General features: G+C 44.6%; 1 protein-coding gene across 1 annotated transcript in view; it reads left to right on the top strand.

Moving 5' to 3' along the window:
* The window catches only part of EBF2 (EBF transcription factor 2), a 187243-nt gene that overhangs the window by 58253 nt on the left and 103339 nt on the right, over nt 1-25651 (top strand). The window lies entirely within an intron of this gene.

Genomic DNA, 25651 nt, shown 5'->3' with positions numbered 1-25651 from the left:
CACCTGGGTTTACTGATGGAGTATGGTGAAATTTTATGTGTATATCATGTGCGAAGAAATCTGCTGTGGCACCATATATTTTATATGTAGCCACTGGCTATTTCAAAGAAGACAGGAGCTAAATTCCCAGCCAATTTTAAAGGGCTTGTCTTATATGGCATTGGCAGAGAAAGGGGGCTAACCTTATGTAGCCCTGGAGAATGTTGAGACTTCACTGGAGGCTTGAATTATACTGGGTAATTCCCACCTTGGTGATACTCCTCCCCATCACAGCCCATACCCTGCTCAGTTCTGTTTTTATCACTTTTCAAATATAAAACAATTCTCTCCCTTAAGAGCAGAGTTTACTGTCCCTGAGATCTGGAGGCAGAAGAAAGATACCTTTCCCTTTGCGTATTGTAGAAGCATGTTCATTTTTTTTCCTTCCTTCCTTCCTTCCTCCCTTCCTTCTTTCCTTCCTTCCTTCTTCCCTCTCTCCCTCCCTCCCTCCCTCCCTCTCTCTCTCTTTTTGTTTTTGGCAGAAGATGAGTTTTTGTTTTTTTTTTTAAGTTTCTCAGTTTCAGAGAGTAGGCGGATAAAGATCTTTGAGAACACCCAGGATGAGTAGCTGCAGATCTGAGCTTTGCACATCTCATTCTGTAAAAATCAAACAGCCTTTACTCAAAGAAAGAACGCTGGGCTGTTCCCAAAATGTAGACATCAAGGAATGCTGGGCAAGTTTCATCGCCTGGAAAAGGGGTTTTAGAGGTAAAAACAAGTTTGATGGACCTCGCTGAGTTTTCCCAGGCTCTGTGCCTTGTTTGCTGGTAAATGTTGGTCAACCTAGGTCTGGGGGGTCTGTTTACATACGCTTTTAATGAAATGGTTAATGCAGCCGTGTGTGACTCTGACACTGCAGTTGAGTTAGCCAAGATTGTTCCCATGAAACAGCCTTTTTTTTTTTTTTTTCACTGCTCCCTGAAATGCTCAGGTTCTTATAGTCTTCATAAATGTGGAGAGCCAGCTCCTCCTCAATTTCATGTTCCAGAAATAACCTTTTTGGATTCAGTTTGCACCCAAGTACGCACATCAACCTACAAAGTTGTACACCTTTTGGTTTATTTTTCCCTCTCTTTGACCCCTGGTACCATGCTCTATTGGAGGAGAGAGCCCAGCATATGGCACCGTGACAAATGTTGAGGGAATCTATCCACCAGTAAAAAGATGCTTAGATTTTATTATTTTTTTTGAAGGCATCATTGAACAGTTATCTTGGGGTCTCTTTTAAATAACACCCCACTGACATGGAAGGCTATAGTTCACAAAGTAAAGTTTTTGATTTTTAAATTGACACTGATCCCAAGGAGGGAAATCCTTTGTTATGTCTCCAGCACTGGGGGCTCAGCTGATCCATATGCACCAGTGGGCACACCCAGAGAGCTTTCATAATTCATAAGCTGAGAGGCCCCTGACGAGCAGGGGCTACACACAGCTAGAGTGAGCAGAGTGCCCGGGAAGCTGGGGCTGGGGGGATGCTGGAGACTGGAGCTCAGAGCCCTGGCTCTTCCTTGCACTCCAACTTGTTGGGTCGTGTTGGGAACCTGAAGCCCAGTTCCCAAGTTGGGTGCGAGTAGATAGTCTGCTGAGAAGACAGGCTTGTAAAAGATCTTCCCACTGGAGGCAGCACTGAGCTCGGATCAGGAGACTTAATTTCAAGTTTTCTTGTCTGTTGCAAAACAAGCTAGCAAAACAAAACATAAGCCTGGAAAAGAGCAGGATAAAAATCACTGCAACGCTCAGCACTTTAGCATAATAATTTTCACTTTTGTGTGTTCCCTGCAGTCTTTTTTATAGGTGTATAATGATGCATGGTAGAGGACATGTGATTGTGTGTTCTGTTGTTTTAGCTTCCTCATTGAGTGATGAGCATTTGGCATACTCTTATATAGTCTTCATCCTTTTATTTTTTTGATGAATAAATACTAGTCCATTGAGCAGATGAATGTGACATAGTTCACATAACCATTTCACTATTATTTCTGATCTGTTGAAGTTCTCATTGTTTTATTTTTAAAAATGTTACAATGAACATATTCACTTAGGAAGATAAAGGTGTGAGTCCTTTTTCTTTTCTTTTAATTAAATTAATTAATTAATTTATGAGTCCTTTTTCCTTTCTTTTAATTTTATTTATTTATTTATTTATTTATTTATTTAGGGAGCCCTTTTTCTGCCGCATATTATCTGGGTGATTTGTTGAGAGCATTTGAAGTACTCTGAGTCTCATTTCTTCATCATGGAATTGAGTTATCATGTCTATCTTACTTATAAATATGAATATATACATACAACATATTAATCATATGTCAATATAATATAGTGATACATAATTACACATTTATATATACTGTTATATATTATAATAACATGATATACTATAAACACAGAAAGGTTGGCCCATATGTCACCCCCCGTGTGTTTCTGTTCTATTTAATGACTGGTTCCATATTCTGAAAACCAAAATAATCTAAATCAACCTTAACTTAAAAAAATAGAATAGAATACTTTTCCCCCCTTGTAAAGGTGAAGGGGAGAGAAGGAAATGTTCTGGTAAATTCTGACAGCGCTAGTGTGTTACCACTCTTAAAAGGTTAGGGGCCACTGAACAGCCTCTTAATGGTCTTGGAGGGCGGTGTAAACACAGATCAATGAAATCCACACACAACCCCCAGCCTCTTTTTAGATGGTAGTCTCAGGCTCCTTCCTGGTGGAGCCTGGCATTAAAACCCTTCCCTTGGGACTGATCTGAATTTTGCCTTTTACTTCCTATGCCCACTGTTTGGGGAGGGTGAAATGCACGGAGGAAGGGGCAAGAAGCAAGGAGGAGGAGGAGAGTGAAGGATGAAGAAGCGGGGCCACCAGCTGACTGGGTGGGAAACTTTTGCTTCAGAGCAGAGCTGCCGGAGCACTTGGGCTCTGTCCCGCTGAGCCTGAGCTCTGGGAACAGGGAGAAAGGGAGCAGCTCAGTGTGGGTGTCCTGGGCAGCTGTCTTGCCGCTTACCGTTTAGCACATGTCTGAAGGACTAGCTCACAGAATTGGCAGTAGAGTCCAGAAAGCCAGAGTATGAAGAACGTCAACTGTTTTTGAAGCATAAATGGGAACTTCAGCCCAGGTGTCTGAGAGCAAGAGCTAAAAATGCCCATCCAAATCCAAACTCTAATTGGGTCAACTTTATATATAATATGAGGGGCTGAAGCTACTGAGACCTCCTCTGGGACAAGTGCAGCCAAGTACTTTAAAAAAAAAAAAGATTAGCCCATGAGCTATATGACTACCTGAAAGTGTTCTGGTCCGTAAAAAAATTTTATTCTGTTTGATTAACCAGCTGGAGGCTCCTAATTTGCATTAAAGTGGTGAGAGTACTTTGAAAATTTATATGTAGATCCTTCATTTTAAGGAAGGGAGTCCTGGTTACCGATCCCGTGTACTGTGCGTTGAATGCATAAGCACGTGCATTCTGAAACAGACGAATTGCAGATACATGCTATCTGAATGCGTCTGTTTATGCGTTCTTTCCCACTTTCTTTGCCCTGTAATTTTCATTTTGGAAGCCTGACTCTTCCCTTTCACTTTGCAGTGATCGATCGACATGGATGACAGAGCACTGACTCAGCGTCCCTGACACAGTGTGTGCTGCGGGAGGGTGGGGTGGGGGCAGGAAGCCCCTTCTGGTCAGGAATCAGAAGCGGGGAGATGGCAAAAAAGGCACATGTGAAAGGGGGTGGTGCAAAATGGCAAAGCGTTGGGGCCACACGTGCGGCTGGGTGCAGGCAGTGGCAGCTGCAAGCGGGGTAGTCAATGGGGGTGAGGAAGAGGGCTTTGGGGGCACAGTAGGGAGAGGGCATGGCTCCACCTAGGCAAATTCTGGAGGTGGAATGGGCAAACCATGTTCTCGGAGTTTTAGGCAGAAGATTAAGTGTTCCTGGGGCTGGGAATCAAACATTGGTGGGAATTCCAGTTCTCCATTCGTGGACTTTCTACCACTCACCTGGTCAGAGTTTCCCAAGGACAAATCACAGTTAGCAGGGGGTCTGGGGACCATCCCCCACTGCAGTGCAGAGGCTGCAGTTTCCTTGTGGCCCCAATGCACCCCCCCCCCCACCGTGTCTTTCCTCCAAGGCATTTGGCTTTTTTTTTTTTTTTTTTTTGTGGTGGCCTCCTAGTGTCATTAAGCAAGTCAAAGGTCATCAGTCTAGAAATTGACACACTTGACCCATTTCCTTTCTGTGCTGGACCTTGAGTCTGGACCCAGCTCCCCCAGGGACCATGTGGAGGGCTTGAAGCCGAGTCTTCAGTCCTTTCTTCCCATGAGGTGTATAATTCGATATTTATTGCCTCTCTCTCCAACAAGGTCTATGGTGCCACTGGGATCCATTCGGTAAAGAATGCTGATCCCCTTTATGAATTTTTGATGGTGGAGGAGGAGCATTTGAGGCCACTGGGGGACCTTGTGAAATGGAAATGTTTTTTCTTTTTGATCTTTCTTTCTTTCTTTCTTTCTTCCCCTTTCTTAATTTAAAGATACACATGCCATTGTGGCAATGCCTGGACTTCTCTGAATCTAAGTGTGTAGCGTCTTTGCAAGAAAGCTGCATCACAGCTCTTTAAAGAAGTGGCCCAAACATCCCCTTACACATCTATCTCACTGTATTTGTAACAGTGGAAACTTTATTCAGGAAAAGAGACGTGCAGGCCAAAAAAGCAAAAATTAAAAATAAAACAAAGCAACAAACAAATTTCACTCTGGAGTGGGAGAGGATAAATGATGCCCCCCCTCCCCGCCCCCCGGCTGTTCCTTTTTCGGTGGTCTGAGGGGGTAGGACTCGAGGGACCAGGAGAGTCAGGATCTGTATTTCATTGCTGAGAATTTGACAGCTACAGTGCAAAGCAATACAGTCCTGCTTTTTATTAGCCTGTGTGAGTCCAGCACAAAACGAAGTTTTTTTTTTCTCTTTTCATTTTTCAGAGGTAGAAGTTTTTGCCAAACTATGAGATGATTTAACCACAATTTCCTTCCTGAATTTTTTTCCAGAGGGGGAGGGGATGGTTGGGTGGGTGTTATTGTTTAATAAGATTTAAACAGGGTCTCTATTTTGTGGCCGGAACAGCCTTTCATGCCCTTTATCTGTACTGGGATTTCAGCTGGGTTTTTATTTTGGTGACATATGGCCCATCGTATAATAAAAAGAGACGAACCATTCAGATTTAATTTGAGCAGCTAAGGACGTCAGAAGGGCTGCGAGGGGAGCCTGTACCTGAGCTTTCATTTGTTTAAAAAAAAAAATTGTGCAGAGAAGTTGAGAAGGTGACTTTTGGAATTAGTTTGGTTTGGAGGCATTAAGTCCCAGATCAAGAGAGAAGGTCAATTTGAAAGTTTGGGATATATGCCAGCTTTGCTCGCTCTTTTATTGGAGAATTGCCTGTGGGGCCTTTCAAAGTATCTGCCCTTCAGGGGTTCTGCTTTCCACCTGCTTCCCCCTGAACAGGGAAATGGGCTTTTAAAAAATATTACGCAGCACGCCACAGCCGTCTCCTGATCCAAATGCTGTGTGGCATGACACAATGTGACTCGAGGGCCGGGGGCAGGCCTTGGGTCTGCAGCTGGCACACGGAGCCTGTCCGGTGCGGGGACCGCTGCTTAGCCCAGCACGCCTTTCCCTCAGAGGACAGGGCCCACCTGGCCTCCAAACACCCCTGGCAGTTTTCCCAAATCATTTACTCTCATTTCACCCCCAAACACTGTCATGGAGGAAATGCTTTTTGCATCTGTGGGGCATACAGCAAGTGGCTGCTAATGGCTTTGTGAGACGGGGATACAACGATGACAGTGAGCAGAGATTTGTACCACCAAACGGGGACCTCCCCGTGACTCTCCATGTGGGTCCTTTAGGCAGGAGCATGTTTGCCCACACCGAGACAGGTAGCGATGTCCTGAGCCCCCTTCGTGGCGAGGGGATCAAAAGTGCTGGGAGGTTTGGGCAGCCTGTTTTCCAGCCCGAAGCCACTGCACGTGCCGGAGAGAAACGCCCCCATGTCAGACCCATGATTTGCCTTCAGTGTCCAACATGCATCTTTGGCGCTGTCTTGTAAAAGCTTTCATTACTAGATGAATTGTGTCCACTGTGCACCGAATCACCCTTTTGTGTTGCTTCTAATTAACGGTAATGACAGCATTTGATACCACTCTGTGTGCTGGAGGACGGTGCCTTGGTGATTTTTCCTGGGGCCAAGCATTGCCACAGCAGGGAGTTCAAGTTGCTACGTGCTCTTGTTCTGAACCTGCAAGGCGAGGGCAAAGTGCCCCTTTCCTCTTTTACCTGCTCAGGCTGCAGGAGGGCTGCTACCCTCTCTCCTTTAGCCGTAGACCACAGCTCCGCTCGGACCCTGGCTGCGACGCCCCTCATCTCTACGATGGAATGACCAGGAGGACCATCCGAGCCACTCTCCACGACAGCTGCCAATAGCCTTCTTGATTTATTTGCAGCAACTTGGAGATCTGCTGCTAACAGCCATCTTGATGGGAAGCAGCCCTGTAATTGCTTGGGGAGAAAGGCAGGCGTTTAGCAGTCATAAAAGAAAATCTGCCCACCACCAAGCCAAATGCCGCTGCTCTCCTTCCATGTGGCCATCTTATCCCCCCCCCCCATTTTGAGCTCCCCCCTCCATCTTCAAGGCTGGTCTGGGGACTCCCTGACTTTTTGAAGCCCCTCCATTCTGAATCTGGGGTTTGAGTGATTCTTTTTTATTCCTCTTGGGGGAGACTGAGCACATGGTGTGGGGGTTACAGTATTCAGTGCATGTTTTCTGGGGCTTCCAGTGTGACGGGAGTCCAGTGACAGGAGCTTCTGACGGGCTCTGGGGCTGCCCAGCAGCCTGTGACCATGGTTGATCAGCTGGGGGTTCATGGTGCTCTCTCTCTACCTCTTCAAAGTGACAACGGAGTAGGGCAAAAAGAAACACACACACACACACACACACAAACAGTTAAGCCCAGGGCAAACCAAAAGCCTGGCTGGAAGGGAAAATAAAATAGTAATGATCCTTTATTTCGTTTCCTTTCGTGGGCATCACAGACGTAGCTTTCTCCCCACCTGTACCCCCTTATCTTTTGTCTCTGTCCGCAGGCCTCAGCTCACCTTTTTTTCTAGCCATGTGTCTCTCACGTGTGCTACCGAAGACTGTCACCAGTAGTATCTGTACTTCACCACTTTGGGTAAAGGAGTAAAAACTGACTCAGAGCGAAGTACCGTGTGCTTGCCAGAGGTTTTGGGGGCGGGGTGGTCCATCACCGCCTTTGCCTGGGAACAAAAGCACAGCTATCTGGTTGAATGAGATGCTTTCTCCATGCTCCCAAACTCCGTTATGTTTCTTTCTCCTCCTCTCACAACTTCTACTTTCCTTGTACAGCACAAGGAAAGTGGTCGTGGTCCGGACTAGCTGGGGGCAGGAGAGAGACTCAAAGGCTTGCTGGTCTGGCAAATCAATCATCACTCATAATACATCGATTGTGAGCCCTTCTGCATGTGGGTGTTGCACTAGACAACGTACAAAGTCACGGGCCCTACCCCTTTCCACTGGGGGAGAAAGTTTGTGTCGGGTTGAGAAATTAGCCGAGCTGAGATGCCTGCGTGGCTCTGTCTGGGAGGGAGGAGATCACCTCGTAGAAGTAATTGGCCTAAGTGATAGAGTAGGAACCAGGTAGCCCTGAACCCCCACCAGCCCCCTTCTGCGTGTCTCCACGCGCCTCTCCTGTGGTCCGAGGTGCCTGTTGGTCGGAGACCTGTGCCAGGCAGCAAGGGCAGGCTCTGGGCTTGGAAATGCCTCTCTGCTGTATTCCCTAATCAGATCTCAGTGAGATAACGGCTCAGACCTGGGAACATGAGATTTTAATGTGAAATGAATAAGTACCCTGAGACTGAAGCTTGTCACTGCGGCGCATCTGGAATCACTTACAGCTGGGTAAATTCACTGGGAGCTGCAACACTGGGGTGGAAAAGGAGGCACACAGCGCGTTCCTTTTAATGTCTAAACAATCTGATGTTGACAAGCCTTTCACATTAACCCCAAAGTGGCAAAGTTTAAACCCTTTATTATCCGATTCGGTTTGGCAAATCATTTAGAGGCTTAAGAGTCCATATTTACAGGGAAAAGGCCAACCTTTTTTTTTTTTTTCCCCTTCTCAAAGCAAGCACCACTAATGTATGCACATTGCTGTTTACTTAGAAGGTTCGAAAGACCTTCAGCAAGCAGGCTCAAGCTAGAGAAATTGAGTTGGTTTTTTTTTTTTTTTCAGGGAGCCCCTAATCTCTTTTTAGAACACAAAAGGCATGAACATTCCAAACCCTGGAAACTATATCAGATTAACAAATAAGTAGAGAAGGAATACAGGAAATCGTTTCCAAATATTATTAGTCTTCAGTTGAAATATATTGTGTCTTGGCAGCTAGCTCTAGCTCTGTGTCATTTTCCTAAGGTTTTGCCCAGAACATTATGAGTGATTCTAAAGATGGCGAATGGTCCTTTGAGTTCTATAGAGGACTACAAAATATTATAGAAGTTAGAAAGCTTAACAGTCGAGCATGGCTTAATAATCATTTATTGGACCTGTTGCCAAATTGGCAAAATTTTAGGGATCTCCGTTATAACATGTGGAAGAACATGGAAAAAATCTGCAAGTGGTTTTTGAGAACGAGATTCAGTAATAATTTAATAATTTAAACCACATCCTTTAAAAGCAATGAAGACATTTTAATTCATCTTCATAAAAAAGCATGATGCAACAGAGCTGAGTTTTAAATTTTCATCTGAGGAGAGTCTTAATGTAATTGAATTTATTATTATTTTAAAGAAGACGGAAACCTCAGAACATGGTCTTTCCGACTCATTCTGTGTAAGGAATCTATTTGGAAATTTCTGGCACTGGTTTGAATCCTATCGAAGAAGCTCATAAAGATTAACACTGCAGCATAATTTTGACCACAGCTGTTCATCCTTTAGATGTCATTTTTAACTTTCCTTTGGCAGCTGTGCAAATTTAGATCTGAAATCACCAGTCACCAGCTCTGCTTAGACAGAACTTTCAGATCCTGTGATGATTTTCTGCCCGTTAATCCTCCTCAGTAATTCTGCGCACAATGCCAATTTTTACAACTTAGGATAAGTTTGAGTTACTGTAGAAATGAAAAGAAAAAAACCTTCTTTAAAACACGTTGCTTGGAAATATAGAAACTACTTTCTTAGCATAATACTGCAGTTTTGGGGTTGGCAAGAAAAAGATGAAAGAATCTTAGAATCTTGCTCATAGAAATACGTATAGCACACAAAAAATACATATCTTGTTTTTATAAAAACATACTTATGGTCTTAAAACATACAGTTTTAAGAAATGAAAAAGCAGGTTGCATATTTCAAATATTTCCTTTAATAAAGCCAATGCATATGATCGTATTAATGACCCACAAAGCATACTACTTCACTTATGAACGCTCGGATGCCGACTTAACTCTGTCCCGTTATTCAACCAATAAAAATTTGCATCCAGATTTTATCATAAACTGAGGTGGGAAAGGTGTCTGATACTGCGCTCAATGTTTGTTATGTAACCTGTGTGCCTGGCATGTTTTCCTGAGACCTCATTGATTCTGGATGAAACCACTAAGGCCCTTTCCATTTTGCATGATGTAAACTCCTGCAAAATTTGAAACATGTACCATTTCTTCTCTTTTCCCCTGTAATCCCTGCTCAGAGTTGAGCAGAAGATGTGATTTTCAGTTTAGCACAGTAGTTCCTGTGTTAACAGAAGCTCTGAGATCAGGATGTAGTTTCATTTTTTTTTAAAAACTTGGGCACTGGTGCTTAGAGAATAAGGTTTAGACCTGGGTCTGGAACTGCTACAACTTTATCCTGTCTTTATTGTGTCTCTGATTCACTTTTTCGGTATTTCTGATAAACAACAATAACAACAAAAAGGTAACACTTACTTGAGAAATTGGCCTCAGGCAAGTAACAAGAGGGGCGGGGCAGCCAGTAGCATGATTGTTCTGGATGAGCTATCAGGGATCTTTTGGGAATACTGGTGCCTTGACCCCTGATGGCCCTCAAAGTGCTGAGTGTAGAAAATGGGAAGTCTCCCCGGACGACAGAATGTACAAGATGTCAGAAAAATGCAGCTCTTGGAAAACTGTAGTTTTTGGCTGGGGTGGGAATGGAGAGGGGAGGGGGTGCAGAGAAGGGGAGCAGGGCTGCTCATGTTCCGCAGTTCAAGTCCTACTTACTTCACTGTTTATATGATTGTGTATTGTCCGAAAAAAATATTTTAAAAAGGTGAATTGAAAACACCTATTTTGAAATACTTGGTTGGATAGTAAAACTCTCAGGGCCTTGTTTAGGTCACATGACATTAAAAGCTCCATCTCAGATGGCTTAGTTTTTGGCTGTAGCAACTAACTAATATCCAAACTAGAGGTTTACCCGAACAGGTATGAGGGTGGAGGTTTTCACTTTGATGACTACGATATCTGTGAGTGTTCTCAGTTTATAGTGAGTACAAGGGGGATGCACTAGACTTTGATTAAATCCCTTATTTTCTGATGATGGTCAGACCTGTAGAATAAAGTTGCTGGTTGCTCAAATGATGACTGCGGTGCTAGGAAGCCATGGAAGGTTCCGGCAAGAGCACTTGAGTGAGGAATCTGGGGACTTGGGTACCAGCCTCTGGCCTCCCACCTGCCCTCTCCAGCTGGGACCTGTGTCGGTTCACCTGGGTGTCTCTTGAGCTCATCTGTAAAATCAGAGTTTGACAACACAATCTCACCTGCCTCTTCCCGGGCTGAAGTTCTGATCTTTAACAAGAGGCTAAAATCTCTCAAATAGTTTCTGTTTGGAACTCTCAGTAGGGATGTGGCCTCCGACCTCACGTTCTGTGCAGAGGAGCAGAGAGCCCTGTACATTTCCTGATGGAAGTGACGCACTTGGACTAGTGGCAAGGGCTGAAACAGTCTAGCCCAGCAGAAGGGCTTGAGGATGCAGCTGGAGTGAGGAGAGTTGTGATGTTTGCAAATTCTGCTCAAACGGAAATAGAGCTTTTCCATTTTTTTAAAAAGTTAAACTTGTTGCATCAGTGACTTTACATACCTTTGGAAGTCCCACCTTCTCCTAAAGTAAATTTTCAAAGGGGAAATCAAAATATTGCTTAGCAGAAACAGGGACCCCTGTGCACTCAAGCCAGTCAAATGTGGCAGGAAACAAAGTTCTGCCCATAAATATGGTCTAGATTAGAACAGCATCAAAGGCACAGAAATTGCATAAATAATATTCTGTTTGGGGGACTGATGTGGAAAGAAAGGTACTTTACCAAAAAGAATGAAATCAGCATTTAAAAATCCCTCAATACATGTTTTAATGTTTGCCTTTTTTTTTTTTTTAAAGTCTGCCCAAGTTCATATTTACCTGCGAGACCCAGTTGGCACCGAAGGATGGCCTGAGTCTCACAGGTAAATAACAAATGCTTCTGCAGACCGCCTAATTGTGTTCCAAACCCTGGAAACTGCAGGCCTCCTGGGTAAACGGTGTGCTTTGGCAACTCCGTGAAAAAAGGAGCACAAGGATGTGTATCTCGGAGTGGAGTTGGAGCACAGGGCGGAGCCCAGTGGAGGGGAGGAAAGCAGAGGATCCCACCTTTGGAATCGGGGAGGGGGGAGCAGATTCTGAAATAGAACGCAAGTTCAGATATGATTTATAAAAAAGGTCACTTAAAAGACAACACCAGTATTGCTTTCTACTGTATACTGTATCTGTTTACATTTATGGAAAACAGCATCTCTCAGTTACTGTTTCCAGCTGGCACGCGTTGAGTCTCCTTCAACCCCTCCTCCCCTCCCTGCTGTGGGTCCCTGCGGTGCCATTGCCCTGGGGGTGTGGGACCAAAGCAGGCGCTGGGTGCAGGCTCTGCCCCTTGTCCTGCGACCTTGAGCCTTGAGCAAATCACTTCCCCTCTCTGGCCTCCATTTTCTCCAACTGTAAAAAGGGGGTGTGTATACCGGGGTGGGGTGGGGTTGGAAATTGTCCACAGTTTCTTAAATCCTTTCTAGCTCTGGTGTTCTATAGACTAATTCGTGAATTCTGTGTCAGGGTGAAAAGCCTTCTGCACCCACCCGGAGGATCCCGTGCTGCTTACCCAGATTCCAAAGTTCTGTCTCACTTTGTTCCACTCGTGACTGTCGTGGGCACATGACCCCCTCAGAATAACCCCAGATCACCCCCAGGGGGATGCGCTGTTGTCTGAGGGGAAGTCTAGCTAGCTCTTCTGACCTTAACTGGAGGGCGACTGTACCTCCCTCATTCCCTGACCTTAGGTAGACCCAGGTTGTGGTTTTGGGCTCTCGGGCTCCGTTCAGGCCGGATGAAGGAGATCCGTGCTTTTCCTCTCTAGCTGTGTGACGAGGCCTCTCCTTTGCACTCTGAGGGAGCAGGCGTGTCCTCCGGCTCGCATCCTCGCCCCTTGTCAGCTGCTGCCCGCTCCGCCACCCTCTTGCAGAGCACTAACCTTTTGATTTAACTTTATTTGCCACAGCAGGACTATCACCAGAAAGGGAACAATATGCCCCAGCCATCTGGCCCCCGCCGCCCGAGGCGCCCAGGCCGCCGCTCGTGCAGGTCCTCACAGGGGCCGCTTTGCCTTCCCACCAGCCTCGGAGGCTGCGGGTGCCCTGTTTTTGTTTTTTTGCAAATCAACCTTTTAAAATCCAGAGACGGGCTACAGCTAGTGACTCAGAAAACCATAAATAATACAGCAGGCTTTGCTTGAGGAAAAAAAAAAGAAAACCCAAAACCAAACCCAAAAGGTGTATTTGTCATTATACTTATACAAGTCTAAGATAAAGTTGTGTGGGTTTTCTTCCCCCCATGACCCTTAAGCAAGTGTGACAGGCATTAACCTATCAATATTAGTGAGTGATTTAAAATACCAACCAACATTTGCCTGCAATAATTTCTGTTGTAAACGACTCCTTCTGGGCCCTCCTACCAATAATTCAGTGCCCATAAATCAGAACTCAGAGCGTGTTGCTTCTCTCTCTCTTGCCCTGGGTGATTCTTGAAGTCTTTTGAGGGAAGTCTGGAATCCATTCCTATTGTATTTCCCTCTTCCTTCTGCTGCCATCTTCATATGGGACATTAAAAAAGAACACACGTCTCCAGAATGGGACAGAACTCCGTGCCCCACACCGCCTTGTTCGGGTGACAGGAGGTATGGGGCTCCTTCTTCATCACTCTTTCTGAACACTTCGTCAAGGAGTTAGGCCGGCTCCTGGTGGAGGGATTCTGTCTGGATCCTTCCTCATTAGCTAGCCCCTTTGGAAGGTTCGCACCATGGTGGAGATTTTAGTTTAGGTAAGGATGGCAAAACGTGAAGATTCTGAATCTGAAGGGAGGTGGCGGGCGCCTGGGGTGGGGGGGGGCGGCGGGAGGTGGAGGGAAGGGACAGTGGTGGTCAGTGAGCCAGGCAACTGGTGAAAGTTCTGGATGAGTCGCACTACGGGTACTAACCTGGCCTGAACCGGCAGGCTCAGCCTCCGGCCTCATCCTTTGGCCTGCACCCTTCTGACCCACGTTCTTGCCCACAGAGGCAGCTTGAGTCCACATACGAGACCAGATAAAACACCCACTTCAAGAAAGGTAATTTCTTTAGAGTTAAGAGATTTATTAGGGGAGCCTGAAGAGTGGGGAGGGGGTGTTGGGGAGGGACTGAGACCCATCTGGTTTGTTGTGGGTCTTTTTTTATTAGAAGAGAGAAAAAAATCTCTCTGTGGGTTCATATGTCTAAGGAGAGCTCAATTAAAGTTATTTGCTGGAGCTTAAAATATGCCCGCACCTGCTTCAGCGCTGGGCTCCGAGACCAATGCACTCTCCCAGAAGGCAGAGCAGATGAGGGCTCCTGTCGAGGCAAATGGCGGAGCAGGGGCGCAGTGTTTCACTTACACTTCCATACCACCCGAGGACGAGGACGGGAACGCCAGCAGCCAACCTGGGGGCAGTTTCCCGGTTTACCTGGAAACCAGAGCCTTCGGCCTGGCCTGTAGGCGGATCCAAAGGGCTCTTCTCTTCTGAAAGTGGACCAGAAAGAACAGAACCAGAAGAGGGAGCAATGTAGACAGGGTGACATTATCCAAGTCACTCACCTCTGTGTGGTCCCTTCCTTCCTGAGAATGGCAGGATACTAAAATCGATCAGAAAGTTCTGTTGTAAGAATAGTAAATAATGATGGCGAATATTCACCAAACATTTGTAAGGTGTTAGGCACTGCACTAAGCCTTTTTTACACATCACACCCCGGGGTTTTTACGGCAGTCCTAAATAACAGGTGATGTTGCCGTCCACGTGTTACACATGAGGAAACAGGTACCAGGAAAGATGAAATTCCTTGCCCGTGGTTACTCAGCAACCCCGATTCTTCTGAATCCCAAGTCTGCGTGGTTAACTACCCCGTCTCCAATGAGACTCATGGGTGAGAAAGAACCTCCACGTAATACAGTTATGGTGCCCTGAGAGATGCTTGGGTGAAGCAAACACGATCTCATTTAACGTTTCCTCTGCCCTCTTACAGTTTCAGTACAGAAAGTGTCTTCCCAGGGTGGGCGCCCCCACCTGTGGGTGTTGCGTATCCTGCCAGGCCCCGTAGAACTCGAAGGGGTCCATACGCCTATCGCCCTGCGTCCGAAGGAAGAGTCTCCACTGTTTCCATCTTCCAAAGCAGGTGATCGATTTCAGAACCTCCCTTTCCGGCTCGGGCGGCTCCACGAATTCTTTCATCCCTCGTGCCTCAGCTGCCCACTGGAAATGGAGCCGGTCCCGGGCCTCAGGGTAGCAGTTCCCATGGGGGACAGAGGAATTTGCCAACTTTCACTGATGGATTTTGTTGTTCATCAGACTTAAACCTAAATCTTCTTAGACAGTTCCTTATTCTCCAGGGTTTGACTTTGGGATCTCTTCAGAGAAGGAGTCTTTGATGCGGGGAGGATCCAGAGACCAGGGGCCGTAATCTGCATTTGAAGCGGACTTTTTGATTGGGAGATTCTTAAGCAGCTCTCCATGGCCCCATCGTTCACTACATAGTCCACCAGTGAAGAGAAAAATTACCCCCTGCAGCCCAGAGATTTTTTTAGGGGAAAAAAAAAAAAAAAAAGCTTTGGCCCTGATTGTCTCCATTAACCTCTAGGTTCCTACCATTGGTGTGTGTAACTGTGAGTTCACAGTGTGTGTGCCAGGCACTGTGGTAAGGATCTCACCTGGCTACTTCATTTTTTTATTTTTTTAAAGGTTTTATTTATTTATTTGAGAGAGAGCGTGAGCGTGAGCTGGCAGGGGAGGGTAGAGGGAGAGGAGGGCAGAGGGAGAGAAGGGCAGAGGCAGAGGGAGAAGCAGGCTCCCCACGGAGCAGAGAGGCCAGTGCAATGCAGGGCTTGATCCCAGGACACTGAGATCATGACCTGAGCCGAAGGCAGACAGCTTAACCAACTGAGCCACCCAGGGGGCAACCAGCCCCCTGGTTACTTCATTTAATTTTCACACTAACACTTCCTATGTGGCAGGTTCTATGATCACCCACGTTGTACAGCTGGGCATATTAAGTCTTAAAGATATTAAGAAATTTGCTGGAGTTAGTAAATGAGGGAGCAGGACATGAACCTGGGCAGTCTGGCTCCAGAGCTGTAGTTACACTCCACGCTGCTCCCCATGGGGAGTGGATAAGGAGCCTACCCAGTGTCAGCTCCCGTCCAGCACCGTGCTATGTGCACCATTAATTAGATTAGAGATTTGATTTCCTGGATACGTAGACTCATCTTCATTTTCCTGCAGCATCACTGATGATGAATTTATTGATCAGCCTTCCCTTCATCTACAGTAGGTGTATTCACTGCAGCTTATCCGTTATGACTTCTCCCATTCATTGTTGATACTGACTCAAGAAATTATATATATTCAGGGATTGTGTCTGGGTAGGCCATCCACGGACAGTCCACAGAAAATGATCTCTGGCCGACCTTGTGCCTGGAAGGGCCCTGAGGCTTGCCATAGCTTCGCTGTCTTGGTCTTGAGAATTCCTCCTTGTCGTCTGGTACAGAGGGTGGGGACAGGCTACCTGCACTTGGAAGTGGGTAATGGAAGTGGGTAGGCTTGCTTTATGAATTCTTTCACCACCCAAATGACAAGACAGTTGAAACACCAGGAAGGAGCAGCGGAACAGGCTACCTTTTCTTAAGAACTCAGAGAGGAGATGGACCCCTCTCATCAGGTGGTTGGAAAAGAACTCAGGTTTGTGAGACAGTTCCAAGGCCTCCATCTCATACTTTATATATATAAAGGAACACAGCATCCCTGTCCCCCACCCCGGGGGTTTACAACAAAACTCTCCGATGGCAGTTATACCCTTGCAACTCCTGCTTCTTTTCTCTCTGCCTAGATTGATTTTTGTTGTTGTCGTTTGGTAAATGTGTGAGTGAGGGCACCGTCCAGGAAGTGATTTCCTTTGGGTCTCCTAGGAACAGGCTGGGGCTTGGGTGGGAAGTGTGTGGAGGGAAAGCAGAGCCTTATACCACTTTGCAACTTCCTTTCTCCCTCTGCTTCTGTCCCGGCGGCAGGTTGAATGACTTATGTCAAATATACCTGTTCTTGGGGCACCTGGGTGGCTCAGTGGGTTAAAGCCTCTGCCTTCGGCTCAGGTCATGATCCCAGAGTTCTGGGATCGAGCCCCACATCAGGCTCTCTGCTCAGCAGGGAGCCTGCTTCCTCCTCTCTCTCTGCCTGCCTCCCTGCCTACTTGCGATCTCTATCTGTCAAATAAATAAATTAAATCTTTAAAAAAAAAAAAGAAAAAAAAATACCTATTCTTAAAAAAAGTTTTTTTTAATTTGAGTAGAGTTGACATGCAATGTTACATTAGTTTCAGGTATACAACATAACGATTCACCAAATCTGTATATTATGCCAATGCTCATCACAAGTATAGCTGCCACCTGTCACCCCAAAATACTATGACAATACCATTGACCACATTCCCTATGCTGTACGTTTTCTTCCCATGGCTTGCTCTTCTCATGACTGAAAGCCTGTACCTCTCACCCCCTCTTCACCCATTTTGTCCACCCCCCACCCTCTTCCCTCAGACAACCATCAGTTTGTTCTCTGTATTTATAGGTCTGATTCTGCTTTTGGTTTGTTTGTTTATTCATTTGTTTGTTTTTCTAGATTCCACATATGAGTGAGATTATATAGTATTTTTCTTTCTCAGTCTGACTTATTTCACTGAGCATAATGCCCTGTAGGTCCACCCATGTTGTCACAAATGGAAACATCTCAGCCCTTTTTTATGGCTGGGTAATATTCCGGTGTGTGCTTGCACGTGAGCACACATGTGTGTGTACCACATCTTTTTTACCCATTCCTCAATTGACGGACACTTAAATTGCTTCCATATCTTGACTATTGTAAATAATGCTATAATAAACATAGGCGAGAATACATGTTTTTGAATTAGCTTTTTCATTTACTTTAGGTAAATAAACAGTCATGGAATTATTGGATTATATGGTATTTCTATTTTTAACTTTGTGAGGGACCTCCAAATTGTTTTCCACTGTGGCTGCACCAATTTACATTCCCACCAACAGTGTACGAGAGCTCCTTTTTCTCCAGACCCTCACCAACACTTGTTTTTTCCTGTCTTTTTTATTTTAGCTGTTCTGACATTTAGCCATTCTGACTCTGTGAGGTGATAACTCGTTGTGGTTTTGATTTGCATTCCCTGGTAATGAGTGATGTTGAGCAACTTTTCATATATCTCTTGGCCATCTGGATGTCTTCTTCAGAGAAATGTCCATTCAGGTTCTCTGTCCATTTTGAAATCAGATTGTTTGGGGGTTTTTTGGTGTTGAGTTGCAAATAAACCCGTTCTTATATTGCCAGGCTGCTAATCTAAATGTCCAGAACCGAGGTAGCTCCCTCCCTGATGGGAAAGATGGACTGTCCCTGAGGCCTTGGGCTTGAGCAAAAGCCCCCTTTCCCTTTGAGGAGGGGCCGGCCCAGTCCAGAGTGGGGTGGAATAGGTACCCATGTCTGGGTTGCTAGAGGGTTCCCCGTCCTTATTTCCCTTTGGCATCCCCCGCCTTGCACTGTTTCAACCTACTCCCCAAATAGTCACACAGGGAGGTGATGCCCCTCCCCCACACTTAGTGATTCTCGAATGAGTTGTGTCATGGCCACAGAGTACACTGGCCAACCACAGTCAGTACAACTGAAGGCAGAAAGCATTTTGCTCATGTCCCATCAGAGAAAGTCACGGCTATGCTGCTCTTGGTGAGGTACAGAACTCTGCTTTTCTCTGTGCTTCACTTGATCTGAGGTTGGCCATTCTAGTAAATATCCTCCCATCCTCCACCTGGTGGGGGGCTGAGGCAATGAGCAGAAGGGGTGCCTCTAGGGTCCAATGAAGCATTTGTGGATGGGATGGGGAAGGAGGTGGGTCCCCTTGACCAGGAGGCTCTAATTCCTCGGGTGACCCTCATAATGGCTATCTCTCCTTATGTTTTGAGTGGGAATAGTTAAAATGGAAGAACTGACAGGAAGCTTGAGTTGGTACCATCTTGTGTCTGTCATCTCCCGCTAAAAGCTGACAAATAGGATTTCTCCCTGGGTGCATGCTCAGGTTCGGGGCATTCACTTTTCACTTCATATATTATTTTTGGCGACTGAGAAAAATAATAGAACTCTCAATCTCAAAAGGCGTTGCTAGCATTTCCATGCAACCAGAGCTCGTCTCAGCATTGGCCTTGTTGGAGAACTGGGTGAAATCAAAAGTGCACAGAATCTGCATGTAAGCAAAGCAATATAAGACAAGATCTGTCAGGGAGCACTTTGAATGTTGCTTAACAAAATCGGTTACACTGAATCTTTATAGACTGAATAAGTACTCTGAGTTCCTACAAAGTAAACCAAAGTAAACATCGCTCTTATGGGAAATAAAATTCCATGTGGTTAGGGGCAGGGCTGTGATTAATTCGGTGGCAGTGAAAAGACCATGAAAATATAGTAAGGTTATTGACTCTGTCTGAGAAACAATTTAGTGTCTGCCATATATGTGTGTGTGTGTGTGTGTGTGTGTGTGTATCTAAATCTATATGATTTAATACCAAATGATGGGAGGTGGGAGAGGAACTGGTGTTTCTTATCTTTAATTATAAATTAATGTACTGATGCTCTAGGTATCATTGCTCTGTCAATTATTAATACTGACCTCACTACAGAAGTCAGTAAGGAAAACAGTGATAAAAGGCAGCACTGCAGAGAGGGGGACCAGGTTTCTGTGAAATTCTGTGTGTGTTTGTGCATGCATGTGTGTGTGTAAGTGTGTGCGTTTACCTTAACAACCATTATCTCCTGAACTAGAGATTTCTCAGAGCTCTCTTGGACTGTAGCCTTGCCCGAAGTACAGGCTTTCATAATGTGCATTTTAACGTTAAATGATTTTTAATATTCTACATATGGTTTCATGGTTTTAAGTCTCCTCTCTGGGAAGGAACAGGGCTGTGGTATTATGATGAATAGTGGATTGTGTCCAGGACACCCACTTACTTCCCTACATATCAAACATGTGGCGCTCCCATTAAACATGGGACTGTCTCTAGAGATTACAGTTGTCCTATCTAATCCAGTCCTGTTTTGTTCCCTCGACCCGGATTGAGAAGGATACATTGTTCTCATACATTCTTCTTTTAATTAAATGCAGTAGATATGTCACGTCCATGAAATATTCCAGGTCTGTTTTCACATCTGTGGACATTTTTTCCTCCTCTACTTCCATTTGGCTTTTTGGAAAGAAAACTATCCTTAAATGTATACTTGGATTAATTGATTGGTGGTATGCAATTTGCCAGGACAGTTTAGATATGATCTTAATATTTCGTTCCTAATTGTAACAGAATGTGCTGTTGCTGCTCTTTGCTGACATTCACTCAAGCCCTCTTTGCCTGTGTCCAACAATTGGTTTGAATCCGGCACTGTATTCTCATTCAAATTGGCTCATCCAAGCTCCCTTCTACCTTCACTGGTGCTGGCGCTTGTAGGAGAACTTTTAGGTCTGGATGTATCCCTGTGTGTGTTTTAAGTTTTAATTGCTGGGGGTGATTTGCTAATTGATCCTATTGATACAAAGTACCCGTTAGGAACCTTCTATGTACATTGTGCTTCCTCATCAGCAAGGAAACCTGATATCTCATAAAATTATCCATTCAATTATAATTTTAAAATACTGGAGTAAACTCCTAGCAATTCACAAGAGGCTAAACTAGAGCCCCATTAGAAGGGTACTACAAGTAAACATTATTAATTATAAAAAATTGCCTAAATTAGATTTTTTTCACACCTGCTTCTTGCTTAATTAGCTAGCAATCCGCATATTCCATTCAGTTGAACTCTTACTATTTATTCAAGCATACTTGACATTAACATACTGTTTGATGTTTGATATCCTCAGTTTTAATTTAACCACATGACAACAAATGGTGTTTATGAAATACCAGTGAGCTGGAAAAATATCCTGTGTTGGAGTCGCACATGGGACTGAACAGAGAAATTTTCTCTAGGAAGAGCTTGAAGGCAATAAGGAAACGAGAGTCTAATTTTCTTTAATTTTCCTGTGTTTTCACTCTTACTCTATCATGCCTGTAAGAGAGCTTTGGAAGGTCCTACAAGATGGCACCAATGCTATGAGGCTAGATGTCCTTGGTAATGTTAATGACGGAAAAAGTACTGTCTGCTTGTTGACACCTGGGAAGGATCTTACAGAACTATCCTCATATTGGATAGCCGCATTCTGGCCATTCTTTAGGATTTAAAGAAGACAGCAAGGACATAAAGGTCTTTTGGGTAAATGAGGGCTATCTGGTGTTACAGATGACAAAACTGGGGGCACAGAGGCCAAAGCCAAAGACTGGAAGTCTTGGACTTCATCAGCGAGTCATTATCTCTAAGTCGTGGCTAAGCCAAGGTGATGATGTGGTTCCTTCCTGGGGGGCGAGAAGGGGGGGTGGTGTTGGGGATGGAACTAAACGTTTCCCCCAGTTTGTTCTTACACCTGAGAGTCCAAAGTCATGACCTTAAAGGGGCTAAAACAACAGGAACGGGCTAGATGAGTTCAAAAGAGACCTGCCAACAAAGACTTTGGACATGTTATTCTCAGTCTCCCATGTCTCATTGGATTTATTCTTTTAACTTTTCCCCTGTTCCTCCAGAAGAGCCACGTGAGTGAATCCTGGTTGCAATTCCTGTCAGCCACTTTGTAATATGAGTGCCTTGCAGTCTAGTGATGAAACTCAACTCAGAAAATTCCCTGGGCCAAGAGACAAAAAGAGAAAATTGTCTCCATAATGTATTGATTCTGACTAATGACATCACTTGTTGTAGGGGATACGGATTGATAGCCCCTGGCCTGTCTCCAGTAAGATACCGTTTTACATCTGACTCTGATCAAACTGTGTGTAAATCATTTTTAACTTGAGTCCTGTAGATTTTGTGTTCACACCACGGAACTATGGCTTGGTGGGATTTGACATCATTATTCTTTGTTGGGCTGTCTTTGTTTAAGAGCCACTTAAAATTTTTGGCTGCTGGTGAATAGAGAAGCTTGTTAACTGAGGAAAACATGTTGATGTCACACACTTGCTGGATTTTTTTTTTTTTTTTTTTTTTTGTGGTGGCTGGGGGGAGTCAGGCTATGTGGATCCAAGAAAGTGTGTGGTGTTACCCGTGATAGATGAATGGCTTTAGGTTCAGAGGCTAGATTCAGTTATGTCTGGATAATAGTTAGAAGCTGATCCAAAGGGGTTGCCGTCCCTTGGGACCCTGGGAATTTACATCGAGGCCAATACTTCTTGCTTCTGGAGGGGCTGGTTATCCTGGGACTAACTTGTTTTTCAAAATAGCCCTCCTGCAACTGGGGTCCAGGGGAAACCAGGTGCATCAGTGAACTAACACCACCAACACCCTGTGCTCATGTTGCTTATAATCCTCAAGAAAGTGGGTCCTGGATAGGATTTGGAATCAAAATTTGGACCACCTTCTTTTGTCTTTGTTTGACTCATCACGTGTAGACTGAACTCACAATATGTACTTGAATGGAGCAGAAAACAAATAGGATTTGGCATTCAGAGTGCACATCCCTCTCCCCTTTATTGTCTGTGTTTAAATCTAGCTACTCCAGAGAATTTGTATTCCTTATGCCCAGGTCAGCTAGGTAATGGGTAGAAGGACATTTTAGGATGATGGAAAATATGCTCTGGCTTATAAATTTTCTAAGAACAGTTTGGAGAAGCTGTAATCTACAGAAAGATAATAAAAAATGAGCTTTTAACTTCATAAGAATAATGGCAAATGCATTTTCCATCTTGAGGGCGATCACAGAATACCATTTGGTTCACCTCCCACCCATTTTCAACTGTATGCTCCCCTGGTGCTTCGACCCTTTCCAAAAAGACTCATTATTACTCTTTGCTGTTCCAAAAGTTTAGAGCAGTTTAAGAAAACCAGTATATAATGAGGAAGAGTCTCCATGTTGTTGATTACTTGAAATGTCCCATAATTAACAAATTATACAATCCATTCTATGGGGCACCTGGGTGACTCTGTCAGTTAAGCATCCAACTCTTGATCTCAGCTCAGGGTTGAGATTGAGACCTGTGTCCAGGCTCCACATGCAGCTGGGGAGTCTACTTGAGATTCTCTCTCCCCCCCCGCCCCTCCCCTACCACCCCTACAATAATAAATAAATAAATCTTTAAAAATCAATTTTATTTACTCCAGGGAAGTTGAATTTTTATCTTGTAAGTTTAAATTTTAAACTTTTTCTTATGGAACATTTCAAATGCAAGGAAAAGTAAGGAGAATAACATAATGAAGAATTTGTGTTGTAGGTCACCCAAGCATGTTTCATGTCTACTCCAACTTTCTTTTTGAATTTTAATTCTAATTTTCTGCAATTTTTTTTCATATGTACAGTGCAACATAGTATCCATATATCTGCCTCCTTCCCACCAGGTGCAATGTATATCACGAAAAGAGACTTTGGTTGTGTTTTTTACATTCATTGATATAGGTAATTATGAACCATGCATAATATTTTATTTTTTTTAAAGATTTTATTTATGTATTTGACAGAGATCACAAGCTGGCAGAGAGAGAGGAGGAAGCAGGCTCCCCGCTGAGCAGAGAGCCTGATGCGGGGCTCCATCCCAGGTCCTGGGATCATGACCCGAGCCGAAGGCAGAGGCTTTAACCCACTGAGCCACCCAGGTGCCCCCATGCATAATATTTTAAAAACGATGTGGATATATACATATATTATGGATTTGCATGCATCCCAACCAGTAGCACCATCCTCACCTGTAATTTTAAGACTCTAAAATTGGATAATTGAAAGAGGTAGGAAAGATACCTTTTAGTGAGTTTAATTGTGTGTTATACTCTGGCTTTCTGAAGAATCTACCAGTGAGTCTTCACTGGTAGAAAGAATTCTGACCAATCCAACATATCCAGCTCTCAAGAGACTTTAGGATGATGTGTAGGGAAAGAATAGTGTCAAAGAGTGAAAGCTCGTCACCATGCAAAATATTTTCAGGGGACCAATTCTTCTTTTACTGATTTATCCACTGTGATAAGCATGTGAAGGTATCCCCCAGCAAAGCAGAAAATTTGCAGTAAACCGAAACTTTCCAGTGAGGTTTATCTTGACTGTTGATGTGACAAATGATACCCCCACCATTTTAATTCCTTGTTCATTTATGAGACAGGAGAGATTTGATGAATATTTATTCTGGTCATCTCTACTCGTTTATTTGGACATGAAGTTTGTTGTCAGAAGCCATGTTTTCGCTTTGCGGCCCATTGTTGGGACAACAAGCAGAACGGTATATTTTCCAAGCTAGCTTTTGGGGCCTGAAGCTGAGCTCTGTGAAGAGAGCCACAGCTGGCCCTGAGGTGTGGAATTGCTTCTTCTGGTTAGAATCCCACTTCTTTAAAAATAGACTGCCCGTGTGATGATAGACTTTCCTTCACTCAGGATCTCAAATGAGGCCCTGACGTTGAATACTCCTGTTGACTGAGCAAAGGCTAAATCTGCCAGTCCTGGCGTGGAGACCCCAGCGTGGATGGCCATGGTCTGCGAGTCACCAGTGAAGCTCTCCCAGCACCTCCCACCTTAGACGTTGAAGATCATTGCACCAGGAAAGACAAGTTGCCTGGGATTTGGATCACTTGTGTTTATTCTGCCTTGGTTGCAACCCTGAACTATTGATTTCTTATCTGGAGGCTGGAGCATTCTTGCCTAATTATTATTCCTATTCTTGAGAAGGACAGAAACCCCCTCCCCTATCACACACACACACTCACACGCTTTTTAAAAATCTGAGAAATGCCTTCAAGTCTTTTGCAGTGTACAGGTGAGAATTATACCACTTGAGAGACTATTGGCTTGAGTTGGGTCAAGACGATGACCCAACTCCGCTCTACTGGAAAAATGACTTTGCTTTTAAATGGGAATAAAGTAAATCAACACAAAGCAATACTTTAAATGCACATTGGTCTCATAAAACGGCACCTTCCTTTTGCTCTCCTAAGAATTAATGTTGTTGCCATGCAGGCTGCAGAAAGTGAGATTGTGTCTGAGAACATTGCAGACTGTTGGATGGAGGTTTCCTCTTGATACAAAATGTTCTAACTGCAGCTTCAGAGAAGGAATGATGTAAGGAGAACCTTGGTATCTGGAGGCCAAAGGCAGGATGTGGCCAGATTTCAAGGATGCTGTCCACAACTTAGGGTCAGTAGCAGAGAAAGATGGGAGAAGAGACAGTCAGGAGTGGCTGATGTCCCTTAAGCATTTGTGATAACTGACGGTTTTCTTTCCTTGCTCCTCGGTGATATTTGCTACTGAGGTATCGTCATTCTTGACTTCTCATCCTTCCATTTTGGATGTCATGTTTTAGATAGAGCTACAGAGATGCAGTTGTAGGTAATGAAACCCAGAGGGAAAGGAAGCGGGACAGAATCTGGGGGTAGAGATGTTTGCGGTGATGGTGAAATGGCTCTGGTGTGATGGACAGAGCTGGCCCCTGAGCTATAGATTTTGGAAGAATAAAATGAAAAACAAAACTGCAAACAACAGACCAGGATCAGTCCCAATGTGGGAGGAAAAAATGTTGATTACCTTTTCATACCACAATTCATTTGTTTATAAGAGCTTATTTTATTTTTTAAAAAAAGATTTTATTTATTTATTTGACAGAGAGAGAGAGAGCAGAAGGCAGAGGGAGAGGGGGAAGCAGGCTCTCTGCTGAGCAGAGAGCCTGATGTGGGGCTCAATCCCAGGACCCTGAGATCATGAACTGAGCTGAAGGCAGAGGCTTAACCTTCTGAGCCACCCAAGGGTCCCTAAGAGCTTATTTTAAATAGGAGCTCTATCCCCAGAAGCCAGAAAACCCACCGAAAAGCCAGGGGCTTTTCGGAACAATCTTAACAAGATATCCTTGAGCCCAAGAAATACTGAGTGGTGATTCCTCCAGATCTCTA

The sequence above is a fragment of the Martes martes genome (assembly GCF_963455335.1).
Source record: "Martes martes genome assembly, chromosome: 2".
NCBI classification, from domain to species: domain Eukaryota; kingdom Metazoa; phylum Chordata; class Mammalia; order Carnivora; family Mustelidae; genus Martes; species Martes martes.
The sequence above is the reverse complement of the archived record's forward strand: the minus strand, read 5'-3'. Positions and strand labels throughout refer to the sequence as shown.